Genomic DNA, 16,842 nt, shown 5'->3' with positions numbered 1-16,842 from the left:
AGCCAGTTACAGCATTATTTCATTAAAGAAGAATTCCTTTAAAAATCTTCTAAATAAACAAATCTGATGGAAGACCAAACTGAGGAGACCTGAAGTCTCATTGATGTAAGCTTTTGCCTCCTGTTTCTATGGTAACCTGTGATCTATATTCTAACCACACCTTTGAAAGGCTTGTTTTCTCCATCATGAAAATTTAGCTAGGAGCACTGCAAGTACCAAACATTAATTGTTAGGGTTTTTTTTTTTTTTAATTGAAAAAAGGAAAAGATATAAGATAATGTCCAAAGACTTACCACGCAAACACAATAGGAACATATATTTACTTACTGGGGATGAGTTTACATGACTGGAAGATCACAGGGATAAAAACTGAATGCTAAATGAAATAACTATGCAGATACCCTAACAAATATATTCAGTACATGTTACGAGCATAAAATTGTAAATGCTCATTTAATTGAACAGGGTTAAAACTTAAAGACTTGCTCATAACAGTTCAAAAAAAATGATAGGCCAGTAATTTTCAACCTGGAGGGATTTTTGCCTCCCAGGGGACATTTAACAATGTCTGGAGACATTTTGGTTGTCACAAGTGGTGGTGGTGGGGGTGATACATGTGTGTGTTTCTGTGTGTGTTACTGGTAACTAGTAGATGGATAGAGGTCAATAATGATGATGAACAACCTACGTTACACTGGACACATCCACCCAATCCCCACCCCCATCAGAAAATTATCTGTCCAAAACAGGAGACTGAGAAACCCTACATCTAACTTCATAAATAATGTGCTGGAATGAGGGACATATAGTGATCATAGAAAATTATGGAACATTTATGTTCAATCAAGTAAAATGCTTTCATTTGTAATTTTCTTCCCTGTTTTTGTACCATATTTACTTCTTTGGCTCAGTGATAAAGAATTCTCCTACGAATACGGAAGCTGCAGGAGATGTGGGTTCGATCCCTGGGTCAGGAAGATCCCCTAGGAGGAGGAAATGACAACCCAGTATTCTAGCCTGGAATATTCCGTGGGCAGAGGAGCCTGGTAGGCTACAGTCCAAGGGTCAAAAAGAGCTGGACAGGACTCAGCGACTGAGCGCACACACACACATTGCTATTTCATTTAAATGGCAAACAGACAAAAGAAAAAAATGAAAAAGAGCAAAATTCCCTTGCCCCTTTGGCTTTCATAGGTGAATATTTCCAGCTTTCACGCCTTCGTCTAATTTGGCGTGACCCGCATAAACTGTAAATATCAGTACAGTTGGGGAGCCTTGTTCCACTGCAAAACTTGGAGGCTTGTATGGGGCTGACACTGTCACCCAGCTTAATTTAAATACAGCAATTAAATTCTGGTAAGTTTTTTCCTTGTTAATCGGAAATGGACTTACCTTTTCCCACTTGAATGCAGATGCACTTGCCTTTGGCGTCTGCCTCCTTGTAACATATGGTTACACTGTGTCATTCCGGCTTTGGATACATTCCTATCCTCGAATCCTCGCCCAGGTCAAGAGGGCAGAACCATCCTGGAGAAGCAGGAGCAGCATACTTTGGTTTTCTTTACTGCGATGTGGGCGAGCCGGAAAGCAATCCAGATACCGCCAGAGGGCGCCCAAATGCCGCAAATGAAAGTTCCAAAGCCTCAGAAGGGTTTTGCAGGGAGGGTAAAATTGGCTTTTGTCTAATGAAAAGAGCTATACCGTTCTAAGCGATGTCGTGTTACGTTATTTTTCGCATTTGCTTCTTGCCAACAGATAAGCAAGGTGAGCATATATCCCCACCCTGGTGGTTATTTTGTATTCCTGTGATAAAGTGGCAGGCCCCCCCGGGACACCCCACACTCCGCAGTTGGCCACGGTTTCAACCTGTGCGTTTCTGAGCTTGCACTGTGCGGCTTGTCTCGGCTAACTCGCTCTTCCTGAGAACTGGTGCCTCCGTTAAGCACAGACATCAAAAAAACAAAAACAAAAACCCGACGGCTCCGTGCCTAGGGCTCTGGTCTTTCCTCCTTCTTCTCCCAAGTTCTGAGAGCATCCTCGCAGGGGCGACGCCGCGCGCCCAGCAGGCTGGACCTCCGCGCCGCGCTGGTCCAAAGCCGAACCCTGCCGGGGCGCAGCACACTCGGTGCACCCGGGCGCCGCCCAGGCGTGCCTGCCCTGGGAGACCACTGTCCACCCTCGGGCGTCGGTCCTCACGGCCCGAAGGGAGCCACCAGGTCAACCCCTCCCCCGAACCTCACTGCCTGCCCGGGTATCAGAATTTCAGCCAGACATCGCGAGCGTTCGGATGGGATGCTGAGAAAGGGTAGGAAGGGGCAGGGGGCGTCAGGCACCACCTCGAGGCGGCCCCTCAAGGTCTGAGCGAGAGCCCGAGACCTTCTTACCCAACCGTTCCAAACAGAATAGACACAGAGAGGGGGGCGCAATGGAGAGCGAGAGAGTGTGTGTGTGTGTGTGTGTGCCCCAAACATCGCCGGCGCTGCGGGGGGAGGGGAGGCGACGGAGATGGGGGGCCAGGGACTGGAGAGGAGTGGAGGGGAGGTGGATTGGGAGTGGGCTAGGAAGGAAGGAGGGGTCCGGGGATGGAGGGAAGGGGAGGGGGCGAGGAGGGGAACCAGCCCTTTGGAGAAGGGAGGTGGGGGTACCCGGGCGGGCGGGGCTGGGGGACCGCGGGGAGCAGACGGGAGGCGGGCGGGGCCCTGAGAGGGACGGGAAGGGAGGGGCGTGCGGGGGCGGGGCGAGCGGGGGGCGGGCGGGCGCGCGGGGGGAGGGCGCAGGGCAGGAAGGGGAGGGGGAGCGCGCGCGCGAGAAATGCAGAGGCTGCGGCGGCGGCGGCGAGGGCAGTAGCGGCAGCGGCGAGGGCGGCGGCGGCAGCAGCGCGACAGCTCGCTCCTCGCTCCGGGCTCCCCGCCGTCGAGCCGGGGAGAGAGCCTCCCGCCCAGCGGCCAGGCACCCGGCCGGACGACGCCCAGCGACCCGGGCCCCTACCGCGGCACCGCGTTCACCTAGGGGCGGCCACAGGCACCCAGACCCGGTAAGGAGGCGCGCCCCGGTGGCCCCCGCAGCCGCCGCGAACCCGGGGTGCCGGTCACCCCGGGGGCCTCCGTTTCCTTCTCCCCCCACCGCCACCCCCTCTCTTTCCTCCTCTGTACCCGCCCCACCCCCCCCGAGGCCCTTTGTTCTCTCTCGGCGCCGCGGCCCGGGATGGGGGGTGTGGGGAGGGGGAGTGGTGCGGGGCCCCCGATTAGACGGCGCTGGTCGTGGGGGGTGGGGATCCCTTGGGGAGGGCTCCGTCGCGCCGCGGGGAACTGGGGAGATGGGGGCGGCCCCCCGAGGTGGGTGGCTGCAGCTACTCGCAGGGTGGGGAGGGTGGGGAGGCTGGGGGCATGGGGGGGCTGGTGAGCCTGCTAAGCAGAGTCGGTGGTGGGTAGCGGGAGGAAAGCAGCTAGTGCAGCAGGAGATTGCCGAACGTGAAGCCTTTGCGGTGCACTGAGTCCCGAAGAGACGGTTTTGTGAGTCTGGTGGGAGAGGCTGTCACCCGCGCGGCTCATCGCCGGGAAGAAGGCGCTGGGTGCGGGGGTCGCAGCGGCAGAAGACGAAGGGTGGGGGTGGGGCGGGGCGGGAGTGTAAGGGGGAGAAGGGATACGGGGGGACGTGGTGTGATCAGAAGGAAGGAGGTGGCTTTTTGGTTCAGCAAATGGGTTTCCTTGGCCGCTGGGACTCCTGAATCTTGGCTTGGGGTGGGCGAGGAATGCGAGGTTCACACGACAACGTGCCTTCCGAAGCACCACTGAGCCCATCAGAGCCCCAGCCCCGGACGGGGCCGAGCTGCCTTGCCATTAACCTGTGGGCTCCATCTGAGCGTTTCCTTGTCTCCAGTACTCAGTTCGGAGAATGCGCTGGGCGCCTCCTCTGGCGGCCCTGGCCCGGAGGGTGTGAGCTTGAACCTGACAGCGCGCGGCCCTTCGCCGCCCAGCCCGGCCAGGAGCGAAGGTTTGGGGTTTAGTAGGTTTTGCCTAAAGCGCTAACACTGAAACCCGACGCCTAGCCCCTGTTCCCCCTTCCTCGCCCAATCGCCTCCTCCCTCCTTCCCCAAAGAATAAAAATTGCAGAATCCTTGGATCCGAGCGCACACACAATGCGTGGCTACAAACCGCATTCTTTTCATGAATATTCATCGAACGCTTGGCTGGGCTCCTTATCTGCTTCCTCAAGAGACATTTCCGCCTTGAAACGAACTCCGTGAACAGTCTTTGCCTGTGTAATTTTCACCCTGCTTAAAATAACGCAGCGCACATGGGTGCATTTTTTAGTACCTGGAACAGGATTGACAACCACACCTCGGTCTGCCGCGAGGCCACTAGCATATCTGCGGCAGGTTAAAATCAAACACTGTCATAGAGGTGGTCTTCCTGCATTAGGGGTGTGGATCAGCCTCGCAGGGATTACAACCGGGGCTCACAGACCTCAGTACTGCGGGCAAAATGAATGAATCCGGACTGTAATTACCTATTCCTTTGTCTTGGCCTCGCGCATGCGCCGGAGAGCAGGGTGTGGAGGGCCCGGGCCGACCCATCTGATCCCTCCATCACCCACCCACCCACTCCCTTCCCAAGCCCAGGAACAAAGGCGTTTGCCCTAAATGTTGCGTGAAACCCTTGGATACAGATGACAGTTTCCCCCCACCCCGTGCGTGTATTTCTTCTCCTAGGCTATCTCATCTTTTGCCTTCTTAGCCATTTCAGTTGATGAAAAATAAGATTAGCCTTGATGCTGAGGGCAAACTGTGGGGTTTAATGTTTTTGTAACCGAACACTGCTCTTTTCCTTTTTCGTGCTGTTCATTGTTCTTTTTCCTGTAACATATCGCACTGCAGTGATGGTGGCCCTATTAATTTGCATCAGTTAACCGTTTGTCTGAAAGGTTTTTGCTGCTGGCCGTTTGATGAAGGGACATTGGTCTCAAAAATGACAGTGGTTCTTGCCCCTGGTGTCACTATGGGAAAAATTAAGACATTTGGCATTTCTTCAAACAAGAGGGCCTACAAAACCCAGAGATGAGAAAATGGTTACTTTGTCAGGATCCTAACGCTGTTTTCTTTTGATTCCTACCTCATTGTTTCATTAGGAAAATCCAAGAAGAACCCCATGGAGATGGAGACCACTGGTAGGGGAGGAAGAAGGCAGATGGGGCTGCTAGGGTGAAGATGGTCTATTAAGTTCTTAATTTTTCTTTTCCATATATATCGATATATGTGTCCATATATATATGGACATACACACACACATTTGATGGTTGATGACTGATTTTTCTTTCCAGTGATGCAGACTATGGCCTCTTTTTGGGCCAGTTTGTTCTACCAACTAAAAAGAGACTTAACTGTTGTGTATAAAAAGGAGCTAAATAATTATATTTTTGCCATGGTACATTACACTTGAAAGAATTTTATGTTTCAGTATTCTCAGTACACCCCGGTAAGACAACACGTGGCAGGAAAATGGAAATTATCTCTTTTGTTCCTGTTAATAAAACTTGATATTGATCAAGTTGAATGTATCAGCACCTTTATTTAATATGGAGGGTAGCCGCCTGCTACCCACTGTCCTCCATAGTATTGGGTGGATTTTTTAGGGTTTAGAGGGCTAGGGGTAGGTTTTTTTTCTTTAGGTTATGTTTTTGAGGAACAGATGAGTCGGAGTATAGATCACATGCAGTAACGAGTATATACCAATATGCCCCTAATTCGATGAGTCTCAGGTTTTTGAGCAAGACCATTTTTAAATTGAATTATAAATGATGGGTTACCTTATTCTTTTACTCGGCTAGCTTTTTGGCAAGCTTTAGCAGGTGGAGAAAGGGAGCTGAGCCTTTTGACAAAATGCGCCAACAATGACCATATTATCAGTGGCGCCACTGGCGTATCTCTCCTTAACTGATGCACTTGCTCATTATGCAGGCGGAAGAGAACCTTTTCTCCCCACAGACCACCCTAATTTGAACATCTGATTTGAATGGAAGAGTCCTACAGGGCTCTGGCTCCTTATCTTTGGAGGCATCCGTTGCAATCTTCCTGGATTTACTAGAACAAACCATATTATAATCTAAGGTGTGACGTATTCTGTCTCATTAATTTTTGTCTTTAAAATTTTTTTCATATTAAGGACAATTTCAAACCATTTTCATTCCGCAGTCAAGATAAGGGGAATATGAAAAACTTAGGAGATTTGGTCACTGTTAAATGGATGTCTGTAATATCCACTGTAATTTTGTAAAAAATTACCAAAATCCAAAACCATTTTTAAGGAAAGTAAGGTGTATACATATGTATACACACACACACACAATTTGTGTATATATATATATATATATATATATACTCATGTTACAAAATAAATTTTATTACTGATATGAAACAAAATAGTTGGTACAGAATATCATTTTATAGTGCTTCATGTTGGTCTTTGGAAAATAATCAGTTTTCTGTTTTTCTCAGTATGTATATAGAAAGGAGAGCCTAGCTAGTCTACTAAGATGCTCGTTTCCAATTTTTACCAGTGTACCCCTGAAATAAATGGGTTGCATTGAGCATCTTAGCATGTTCATTTAGGTTCTTAAACATTCACATGAAAGCATTTTAAAAGCTGTAATAAACAAATGCTTATAGTAAACAGAAGATTTATAAAGTTGCTCTGCCTTATTTTTGTTATTGTTTGTAAAATTTTGTTTTGAAAATATTTAAAAAGAGGCCTGCTCACTATTGTTCATCAAAAGCAATTTATTTCCTTTGGTGTCTGATTCTGTTGAAAGAGATGTTCTGAATTGCTTAGGTCTTTATCTTTCTAATATGTAGTTTTAACCTACTACTTTATTTATATCCTCTATCAAAAGATTAACATCTTGAAGATTATTTTAGTTGGTAAACTGGAAGCCAGGTACTGTGGAGGTAAAACTGAGCTTGTATATGAGTTGAAGTTCTGGAGGTTGGTGGGGGGATGGGAGCAGAATCTGTTGTTTTATCAAGTTTTCTTAACGCATTGAATCCTTTCCATTTATTCTGACTCTTAAGACTTTGGGTAATACAATGCATTGGGAACTTTACTTTGCAGCTTAAGTCTGGTGGACTAGTATCAGGAAATAACCCAGGCTGTGAATAGCCAGAATGTTTTTTAGAGAGAAAATATTCTTGATAGGGGGGTTTCCTAGGGTGTAGTCGAAAGGAGAGTCAGTTTGAAAAATCTCTAGGCACTGGCTGGGCCACTTTGACCAAATTGCTTCAAACCGCTCTGAATTTCATTTTATCCAATTGTAAAACTGGAGTAATAATTCCTAATTTTAGGCTATAAAAAGGATCGCACATGTCTGAAAAGGGCGTAAGTACAGTGGCCGGCTCCTCGGGCCCCTCGCCCTCTCAGTCTGCATTTTCAACGTAGCCATCAGTGCGAATGACATCAGTAACTAATTTCTGTATACTGAGCTGTGTTTTTGTTCCATGCTGATTAAGACTTGAGGGTTTCAGTATATTCAGTCAGAAATAGGATATTTCAAACCTCATGGAGATACATATTTGAAATTCTATGAAACACCGTATGAGAGTTTGATCCCAAGTAGACTGAATGATGCCAGAATGGCCACCCTCACTGAATTTCCCACAGCTGCCTACATAACTCAAGAGATGGCATTTCAGTTCTTTTGAGAAAATACAGGGGTGGTCTTAAAACCACAGAAGTTCCCAACCTGCCCAAAGATTTTTGTTAAATCCATCCCCTCCCCTGCTATCAAGACAGACATCTAGGTAAGTGTCACGTAAGAAAAAAATGTCCAGTAAATCTTATCAGAAGTAAATGATAATCATCTAGATCTTACCAGTGGATAGTTAAATTGTAATTTTGAAAACACACAAGCCTAGGAAGCAAAGTGATTAAACGACATTCTCTTCTTTGTTCTGGAACTCAGAAATGGGATGACGTGGAAGCCGAGTCTCATAGTATATTTTTCTTCTTCTGCACCCTAAGGGTTTAAGGAACATTAAAAATCAGGCTTTCCAAAAGCAGTAGATGTTTTTGAACAAAAACAGGGAAAGCCAGAGTCTTTTTTGACTAGCCAAGGAAGTCAGAGAGGGGAGGTGGTAATTGAGCATGCCTCGAAGTCTAGGAGTAAATTCCTGAAAGCTTTAGAGTCTTTGAAATGGAAGCCATCTGCAAGCACCACAGGGACCCAGGTCATAAGGACACATTTCAAGATTATAAGAAAATGGTGTTCAGTTGGGAAGGCCAAGTATTTCCACATTTCCTTCTTATCACTTAAGAGGCTTTCTAAACTTGTTTTTGGATTGATTTATTTTCTTAATCATTTTGAATGACTTAAGAATTTCGTTTCAGCCATTTACTAGCTGTGTGACCTTTGTCGAATTGTTTAACTTCTCTGTGCTTCAATTCTCATCTGTAAAATGAAGATTACAATATAGAGTTTCTGTAAAGATTAAGTAATCAGGGGAATGCCTCCCACATTCTGTGTACCTTTATAATACACACTCACTGTAGAGAGGTGAGCAGACCAGCTTTCTTTACTTCATCCTCTGTATCTATAGCTGTTTATATTCTTATTTCGAAGGTTATTATTGCAAGAAAGTCTGGTGGGGGTACCTTGGACAGGAGTTGGTAGAACATAGAAAGCTGGTTTAGAAAAGCCTCCAGATATAGCTCTGATACCTTGAACTTGTTGCCAAGACACTGTGCTAGTTTTAAAAGTCCAGAGTGGGTCCCCAGCCCCCATATTGATTAGTATTACAATGAAAAACAATACTGTGAAAGTCTTTGAAACTTAAAGCCCCTGGTGACTTAAGTACTTTACCATACTTACAGACGCCTGTACTGCAGAAGACCCAGGTTTGACCCTGGGTCAGGAACATCCCCTGGAGAAGGAAATGGCAACCCACTCCAGTGGAGATTTTCAGAGAAAGGCTCTCTGTTTTGATCTGGACTCCACTGGATGACCTTAGGTGTAGACACAATTCATTCATAACCTGAAAAGACTTGGCTTTGTGGTGTCCTGAATCAAGATGTATTCATTAGCATCTGAAAGAAGTGTCTTAGTCATTAGTGCAAAGATTGGTAAAAACCAATTTAGATATTTAAAATACTGAGGACACTGTTCCACATCCCCACCACCCACACCAGAAGTAAAACCAAAGCTTGTCTTACTCAGAGATGTGAAGGTATTGTTACCTGTTGACAAAATCTCTGGAAATAATTATCCCCCCTGGCAACCTTAGTCACTGTGACAAAAAAAAAGGAAGTTCTTTGGCCTTCCAGATATTTGAGATGGTTCATCCTGGAATCACTTTGACTTTTCAGGCATTTAATTCAGGGATCTGCCTAAGTGATTCATCTTTGGCCTTCTGGATACTGGGCTTTGCTGTTGAGTGAAGGTAAAGTCATTTTTCATTTTGGTTAAATTATTTTTCTAATAGTTTCTTTAAACAAGATTTTGAATCTTATGGAATCAGGAGGGAAATTAATTTATCTGTCAGGTATCCACTGTGGGAAAGCGGTTTTGGGTATGGTAAGTGTATCATAGATGAAGTTAAGGGATGAAATTGGACATCTATTGACTATTATGTGTCTTATGCTGTAATTGAAATTTATCCCCTCAAACAAATTGTAAGAGGCATTTTGCCTGTGAATAAATAACCAAAAAAAAAAAAAAAAAAGAGGATTAAATAATGTACATAAGATCCTAGGGCTAACAGAAATTAATAGAATTTGGATCCATGTCTAATAGTCCTATTCTGCTGGCCAATGCTACTTTTTCCCGTAAGCCTTGGCTATTTTATCTCATGTAATATGGACACTTGGGATAAAATGGGTAATATATTGTAACACATTAACCTCTTCAATATTCATTTAGAGAGAGTTGTGCTAGGTTCTTCTCTGAAAAATTATCTTAGAAGAGATACACTGTCTAATAAATATTTAATCCATAAATGCATTTAGTGGCCTCTAGATTAGAAATGCTTCCTGTTGTGTGAATATAGGCTGATGTCTATAAGTCATCTCTCTTTCTGGGATGACGATGATGATAAAGGCTGCTTTTGAAGGACCATAGAAAAATGGCCTCGTTGCACTTCACAGGTGGAAATAATCACTCAAATGCCTTACCTGTAATTCTACTTTTGATATACTATTCAGAGACACTAGTCAGCCCTCTTCCAGCTCTGTAGTTGCCTAATTAGAAATAAACCAAGTCCTAAACTCGTGACCCCATTTTCACTCTACCTCCACGGAGGGTTCATTTACGGGTTCATTTACGCAAAGTTGGTGGCTGCGTTTAAATACTCTCCTAATTATCAATGCAACCTCAGTCTTTTGTAAATTCTTGCATCATCCTAACAGAAAGATTGTAAGCTCATCACTAAAACACTTCTTTTGGAACTCAGAGGACCTTAGAAATGTCAGTAGCTTAGTCGAGGTCCCATGAGCTGGTCAGTGGCCAAGTGGAAACCCAGGTTATTTCCCGCTAAAGCTCCATTCCTATCAACCCTCCTTTTGGTCTAATTGAGTCAAACTCTTACTATCTTCAGCTTAAAAAAAATTCCTTGCTTTCTTTGACTCTGATACCAGTTTTGGGGTTTTTTTTAAAGTCTTTATTGAATTTGTTAACAATATTACTTCTGTTTTTTTATGTTTTGGGTTTTTGACCCTTGAGGCATGTGGGATCTTAGTTCCCCAACCAGGGATGGAACCCACACCCTGAGCCTTGGAAGGGGGAGCCTTAACCACTGGACCACCAGGGAAGTCCCTGATACCAGGTTTTGACAGTCCAGCCTGATCCTGTGTTCTCTCCAGCAGAGAACCAGTTCCGCCTTCTCGATAGCACCACTTGTGCTTCCTGCCTGCTGCTGCTTTTGCTACATGCCATCTTCTCTGCTTTCTTCTTATTATAGGCGTGTGGTTTCCTTCAGATGCTAAAGAATTTATGGCATGTGTTAAAATAATTTCGCCCAGAAGACTAAATTTTGTGTCGTATCTTTGTTTCTCTCCTAAAATAAACAAATGTTGCAGGGTTTGGAGCCTGCAGATGGAGGGTAGGAGTTTGAAAAGAAAGCCAGTTGGTTTTAGACTACTTTGGGGGCTGTGGAGTGAGCAGAGCAGTGAAGCATTGTGCCCTAGAAATGCTCCAGAATCTCTTGGAAGATCCAGTGTGCACAGTGCTGTAGAGATGGACATGAGTTTTTCTGTCCGTTCCTAGGGTTATCTGGACTTCCCAGTGGCACTAATGATAAAGAACTCACCTGCCAATGCAAAGTACATAGAAGACAGTGGGTTTGATCCCTGGGTCAGGAAGATCCCCCGGAGGAGGCATGACAACCCAGCCCAGTATTCTTACTTGGAGAATCCCATGGACAGAGGAGCCTGGTAGGCTACAGTCCATGGGGTTGCAAAGAGTCAGACGAAGCGAGTTAGCACACACAGACAGTCCGGTTTACTGGCTTGAGAGCTGCATGAAACATGAGGTTTGATCTTTTTTCTTTAGAATGATCAGAATGATCGTTTGTGGTATTTGGGATGATTTAGAGGATTTAAAAGGGCAGTAAGTTTCTGAAGTAGTCATTAAAATATGAAACTGAAGTACTTAAGTTGTTAAAACACTTGATAAAGCTTAATATTCAGATGTTTGAAATGAATTTTAGCAATGTAAACTGTGTGCATTTGTATTTGGAGAAACTATGATAAGTTTATTTTTAGATAAGAGAGTTCTAATTCATATTTAAAACAATCTATTTAGACATTTCAGTAAGTAGAGAATGAGTCTTAGATAAATTTATATTTTTTTCCCAGGGAACCCTGCAATAAACAAATGACTTTTCAATTTTGTTAATGCTTTTAAATTATCATAGTTTTACAGGTTCAGAAATGGACATATTTCTTAAATAAAGCCAAATTAAACCCCCCCCCCCTTTTTTTTAAGTTTATGAGGCAAAGGATATCAGAGAACAGCTTCTCCTGCTTAAGCTTTCTAAATTACGAGTGTCCTAGATTGCATGGCCAACTAATTTTGAAAAGACCCACATCATTTACCTGATGGTGGCCATTCAAAACACCATTGCCAATAGATTAATACAATAGCCAAGTTAAACAGTAACAGGATCTACTTGGGGAAATAGTATATCAAAAGAGAAAGCAATAACAGCCATCTAGTGCCTGTGAGGACATCCAGATTTCCTTGGAATCACTGGATCTTCCCACAGTCCTGTTTTAAGCCTCTCTGAGCTTGTCTTGGAAACTATAGGGGCTGTAGAATGTTTGCTGACTCTGACCTTTATGAATATTCTCAGCTGTTTCAACATGGAATAAGAGCATCTGAGTTTGCTTTAGGCATGTTTAAGACTTGGGAAAAAGGAAAATCTAGAGAAATCAGTGACTTACAGATGGAGAGATTTGAGACGGCTTTCCTCCTTTATCCTGTATTCCATCCAGGAGGTAGATTATATGACCACTTGGGTATTCACTAAAGACTTGATTGATTAAATGAAGTGTTCAGGAATCTAATTTGCATGACTCATTTTCCTAAGGTAGGAAAAAAAGAGTTTCAATCAACAATTAAATGGTTACAGTAGCTCTTACAGAGTCTTGTGATCGCCCAGCCTCAGTGAATACAATTGACCAGAGGTTATTAGGCACTAGAGTGTCTCAGTAGCCCTGGTCATCTTTTGTTGAGACTTCAAGCTTTGAATTCCCAGGGCTCACCCAGCTGGACTTCAGAAACCTGGTTCCAGAACTTCTACTATGTGGTTTTCAGACAAATAGTAACAAGTGTTTATAGCAATGGTCTCCCACAGAGAGCATTTGTAGCAATGGTCTCCCACAGGTTGTTAACACATGGTTGATGGTTTCCCAGGTATGTGTTTCTACATGTGACTCACATCTAAGTATCACTCTTGTCCACTACCTAATCCAGTGGTTGACTAAGGAAAAGTCTCATTGAAAGTTTCATTGGTATAAGAGACAGAACCAGTAGCTCACTCCACTTAACCTCCACCCTTTCTGTTCTAACTGGCTTCGCTTCTGCCTTCCAGAGAGCTTAGCTTTCATTTCATTTATACTAAAGTCACCTGGGTGGGTGGGTCCGAGGTCCTCCTAGGAGAAGTCAACTGGCTACAATGCAGAGAAAAACAACTACACGATGGGATTATGACATATACTTTCACTAAGGCAAGAGAAGAATTTTTAAAAACTGAGTCTGAAGGTCACCAAGCTTCTCATGGCTCTGCCTCACCCAACCATGTTAATTGGTCCTTTCCTGCCTGAAAAATATCACATGGTTGTACTTTAAACTTTAATGTTGTCAGTAGTAATACATTCTATGGCTGTATCCTTATTTCCAGCAACAAATATTACCATATTAAGGGGAGACGTGGTGGTTCGAGGGATCAGTTGGCAAATTAGGGTTTGTCCCCAGTTACATTAGGATTTGTCCCCACACTGCCACCTTTAACTTGCCTTCTTTATGACCAAGAGTGACCGCTTGCACGTGTCTTTCCTGTTAGTGATCCCCGTTGCTAGGCATACTACTTAAGGAGTATTCTTTGTCATATCTGTAGTGAGATAGCCAAGGGTCCCAAATAAAGGGTAAAGAAGTCCAGAATGATGTAATACTGCAAAAAATGTTACTGCTGTTATAAGTGGAATGAAGAAAAGCTCAACCCAATAGAGTTGAGCATGATTTCTGTTGGAAGAGGGTGTCATCTGGGACAGATAATATCTAAAAACCAGCCCCCTCAATTTCCTAAACCCTTAGGGTATTTAGATAGCATCATATAATAAAATTACTGTTAGCAGCACACAGCACGGCCAAGCAGCAAGCCCTGACATGTTAGTAGTTGTTTGCATAGTTTACCCGGCAGAGAAAATATCTAACTGCTAGAACAAATGTTTTAGATCGCTAACATGCACCGTGGTTAGTGTGAAGTGCAAGTTGGCTGCGGAAGAATTTCCATTGAATTCTGATTCTGATAACACATTTAACTACCACCCTAACTACACCGTCCCATCTTGAGAGAGGGCGAGGCCTTTGGGAGTAATAGCATTTCTTACTAAATACTGAGATTTGTGAAAATCCTTCTGAAAAGGAGGAAATGGCTATGCTTGAGGGAAGTTTCCACGGGGTATTTTTGCAGCTGTGTTTCTGGATGGAGAGAGGGGAACACCATTCCTTTCTGTTCCTGAGAGTGTCTGGATTCCCCTTGTGTGGGCAGGGTTTCTGGTAAGTACAATACAGGAAGCAAAACTGCATTGTTCTAGATCAGCAGTCGGTGACCTCGTTTCTAAGCCCCAACCCCCTCTTTCTAGTGTTTTCAGGGGAGAAAAAGGAGCCTGGAGAGTGAGAGGAGGCAGGGGAGGGGCAGGAGAGGAGAGCTGGAGATACTCGCGTGTAACAGGAATTGCAGAGGCAGGACACTTCGTTCCTGGGTTCCTCAGCTAGGGCTGCCATGACAGACTCCCCGGCCTGGAGGCTACAGTGCCAAAGTCAAGGTGTTGCCCAGTTCAGCTTCCTCTTGTGACGTCTCGCCGTGTCTTGCAGATGGCTGCCTTCTAGCTGTGTCCTCATTGGGTCTTCTATCTGTGCGTGCACTGCTGGTCTCTCTCTCTCTCTCTGTCCCAATCTCTTTGTATAAGGACACACCAGTTCTATTGGATTTAGGCCTACCTCTGTGGCCTCATTTTCACCTAATTTACCTCTTAAGTTTTGAGCTGCAGGAAGTTGGAACTTCAGCATATGAATGAAAGCAGGGCACAGCTCATTTCATATTAGGAAAGGTGGTTTAGAGGAATATTCAAAGCCCCTATGCAAAGTGCCCCATTCCCTGCCCTTAAGACAAAGGAGGTGGGGAGAATCAGCTGCCCTGGAGCCTCTGGTTTTGTTGTTGTTCAGTCACTAAGTCCAACTCTTTGTGACCTCATGGACTGCAGCACGCCAGGCTTCCCTGTGCTTCACCATCTCCCGGAGTTTGCTCAAACTCACGTCCACTGAGTCGGTGATGCCATCCAACCATCTCATTCTCTGTCATCCCCTTCTCCTCCTGCCTTCAATCTTTCCCAGCTCAGGGTCTTTTCCAGAGAGTCAGCTCTTCACATTAGGTGGCCAAAGTATTGGAGCTTCAGCATCAGTCCTTCCAGTGCCTGTGGTTTACTCCTTGCAAATCCATGTGAGGCAAGCCTGAGCAGTGTTCTCTTTTGACGACATGAGATGAAGAGAAGTTAATTTCCCTGAGATTCACATCACTAGGAAAGGTAGAACCTATGTGGACTTCAAAGCCTGTTTCTATGGCTCCCTCGGGCTGGGGATGGCAAAGGGTGTGTGCAGGTACTATTCTCTCTGTTGGACTCAGGATAGACGTGGGATGAGGCCTCAGAATCCTTCTCAACACAGTGCTCTAGGCAGTTGCCACCAATCAATAGGCATTAATTTGTGGTGAAGCCTGTTTTCATTCCAGCACTATATGATCATGCTTTTCCTCTGCATGAAGGCTTTTCCATTGGTTATCCATATTTCTAAATACAGCAAGGGAATAAAGGAAGAGAAGAGGATTTACATAGTCCAGGTCATGTAAAGGACACCTATTCTTGAATAAATTAAAACAGGTGTTCTGGGGGAGAAAAAGAAAAAAGGCAACTCCTACCAGCAGTGGCCTTGGTCAAGAGCCCTTCTTAATGTGGACGGAAGGGTTGACCAGATGTGTAAGCCAGTTTAAAATCCTGTACCAGCATCCATGCTTGTTGGTAGGGATTCAAACTCCAGAAGAATCTTACTGTGGGCAAGTTTTATTGGATGGATGGTTGAAGACATTAGAAGATACAGGTTTTAACAGAAAGCAAATGTGGAAAGAATGGTTGGAATTTTGACAGGTTTCTCTACAGTGGGACAGTAAGGGTAGGGAAGTTAGTGACAGGAGTCATATGAAATTTTTGATAACGAAAAAATCAGGGCTTATGAATTCTGGGGCCTTTCCAAGAAGTAAAACAAGTAGTGATACTGAAGGGACTCTTGAGGGGCATTCTCAACAAGCGTGGGTGTGACTGTGTCTTCACGTAACACTTTGGCGGCTCTTTTGCAAAAAGCACTTTACGACTTTTGAAAGTGCCCTTTCAAGTGATTCAATCATTGCCTTTCTGTTTCGAGCTGCAGGTCACGTCATGTTGTGTTAACTATAGCAATAAAAATATTACCTCACTAAGCCACAGTCTAATTGAATATAGTAATTCAATTTGATGAAACTAGATGAACTACTGGCCCTAAACTAATTGAAAGTTGGTACTGTTTAATATCTTTTATAGAAATAATTGTCTTCATAAAACCTGCAATGTTACTGTAGAATTTTTTTAATTCTTTAATTTATGCAATATCTGTTTTTGAGCCGATGTCTGTAGTCTTTCAGTGTTCAGTTTCTGGTCAATAGCACCTTCTTCCATTCATTCCAGAAAACGGGGATCATCCTGCAAACAAAAGTCTGGCATCTCCCTGGTCATTGCCCCTCATATCCGTCCATTCCTCTCTACACTAAGTTGTGAACCTTGTTGAAGTTTTTACCCCTCTCCTCGATTACTGTGATCATACTCTGCTAAATGCAAACGTGGCATCCCTGTGCTGACACTTTTTTATCATGACTTTCTCTTACACGTAGAATAAAATTATCAAAATCCTTTGCCGATTTGTAAGTTCCCTCGTGTTCACCTTCTGTTTTCCTCTTGAGTCTCCTCTGATCCCCATTCTCACCCACGTGGCCTGCCTTTCAGTGCTTCCAAATGCTCCAACCTCTTTCCCATTGTTCTTCTGCCTGGAATA

At 44.5% G+C, this 16,842-nt stretch overlaps 1 protein-coding gene and 1 long non-coding RNA gene across 5 annotated transcripts in view; one reads left to right on the top strand and one right to left on the bottom strand.

Moving 5' to 3' along the window:
• The window catches only part of LOC113878880, a 104,564-nt gene extending 102,459 nt beyond the window's left edge, over positions 1 to 2,105 (bottom strand). Inside the window, exon 1 of the long non-coding RNA XR_003507154.1 lies at positions 1,393 to 2,105. This is a non-coding gene — a long non-coding RNA (uncharacterized LOC113878880). The remainder of the gene's footprint in view (positions 1 to 1,392) is intronic.
• Positions 2,106 to 2,222: 117 nt separating this feature from the next.
• The window catches only part of BASP1 (brain abundant membrane attached signal protein 1), a 55,996-nt gene continuing 41,376 nt past the window's right edge, over positions 2,223 to 16,842 (top strand). The window contains exon 1 of one of the 4 annotated variants that reach the window (XM_027520020.1): positions 2,223 to 2,305. The gene's annotated coding sequence lies outside the window, so the exon portion shown is untranslated. Of the gene's footprint in view, positions 2,306 to 2,781; positions 3,035 to 3,457; positions 3,513 to 9,353; positions 9,428 to 16,842 lie in introns of those variants that run through there. The other 3 variants (XM_027520017.1, XM_027520019.1, XM_027520018.1) reach the window with 3 other exon arrangements.

This window comes from Bos indicus x Bos taurus, chromosome 20 (assembly GCF_003369695.1).
Source record: "Bos indicus x Bos taurus breed Angus x Brahman F1 hybrid chromosome 20, Bos_hybrid_MaternalHap_v2.0, whole genome shotgun sequence".
NCBI lineage: Eukaryota > Metazoa > Chordata > Mammalia > Artiodactyla > Bovidae > Bos > Bos indicus x Bos taurus.
Note: the sequence above shows the minus strand (reverse complement) of the source record. Positions and strands in the feature narration are given on the sequence as shown.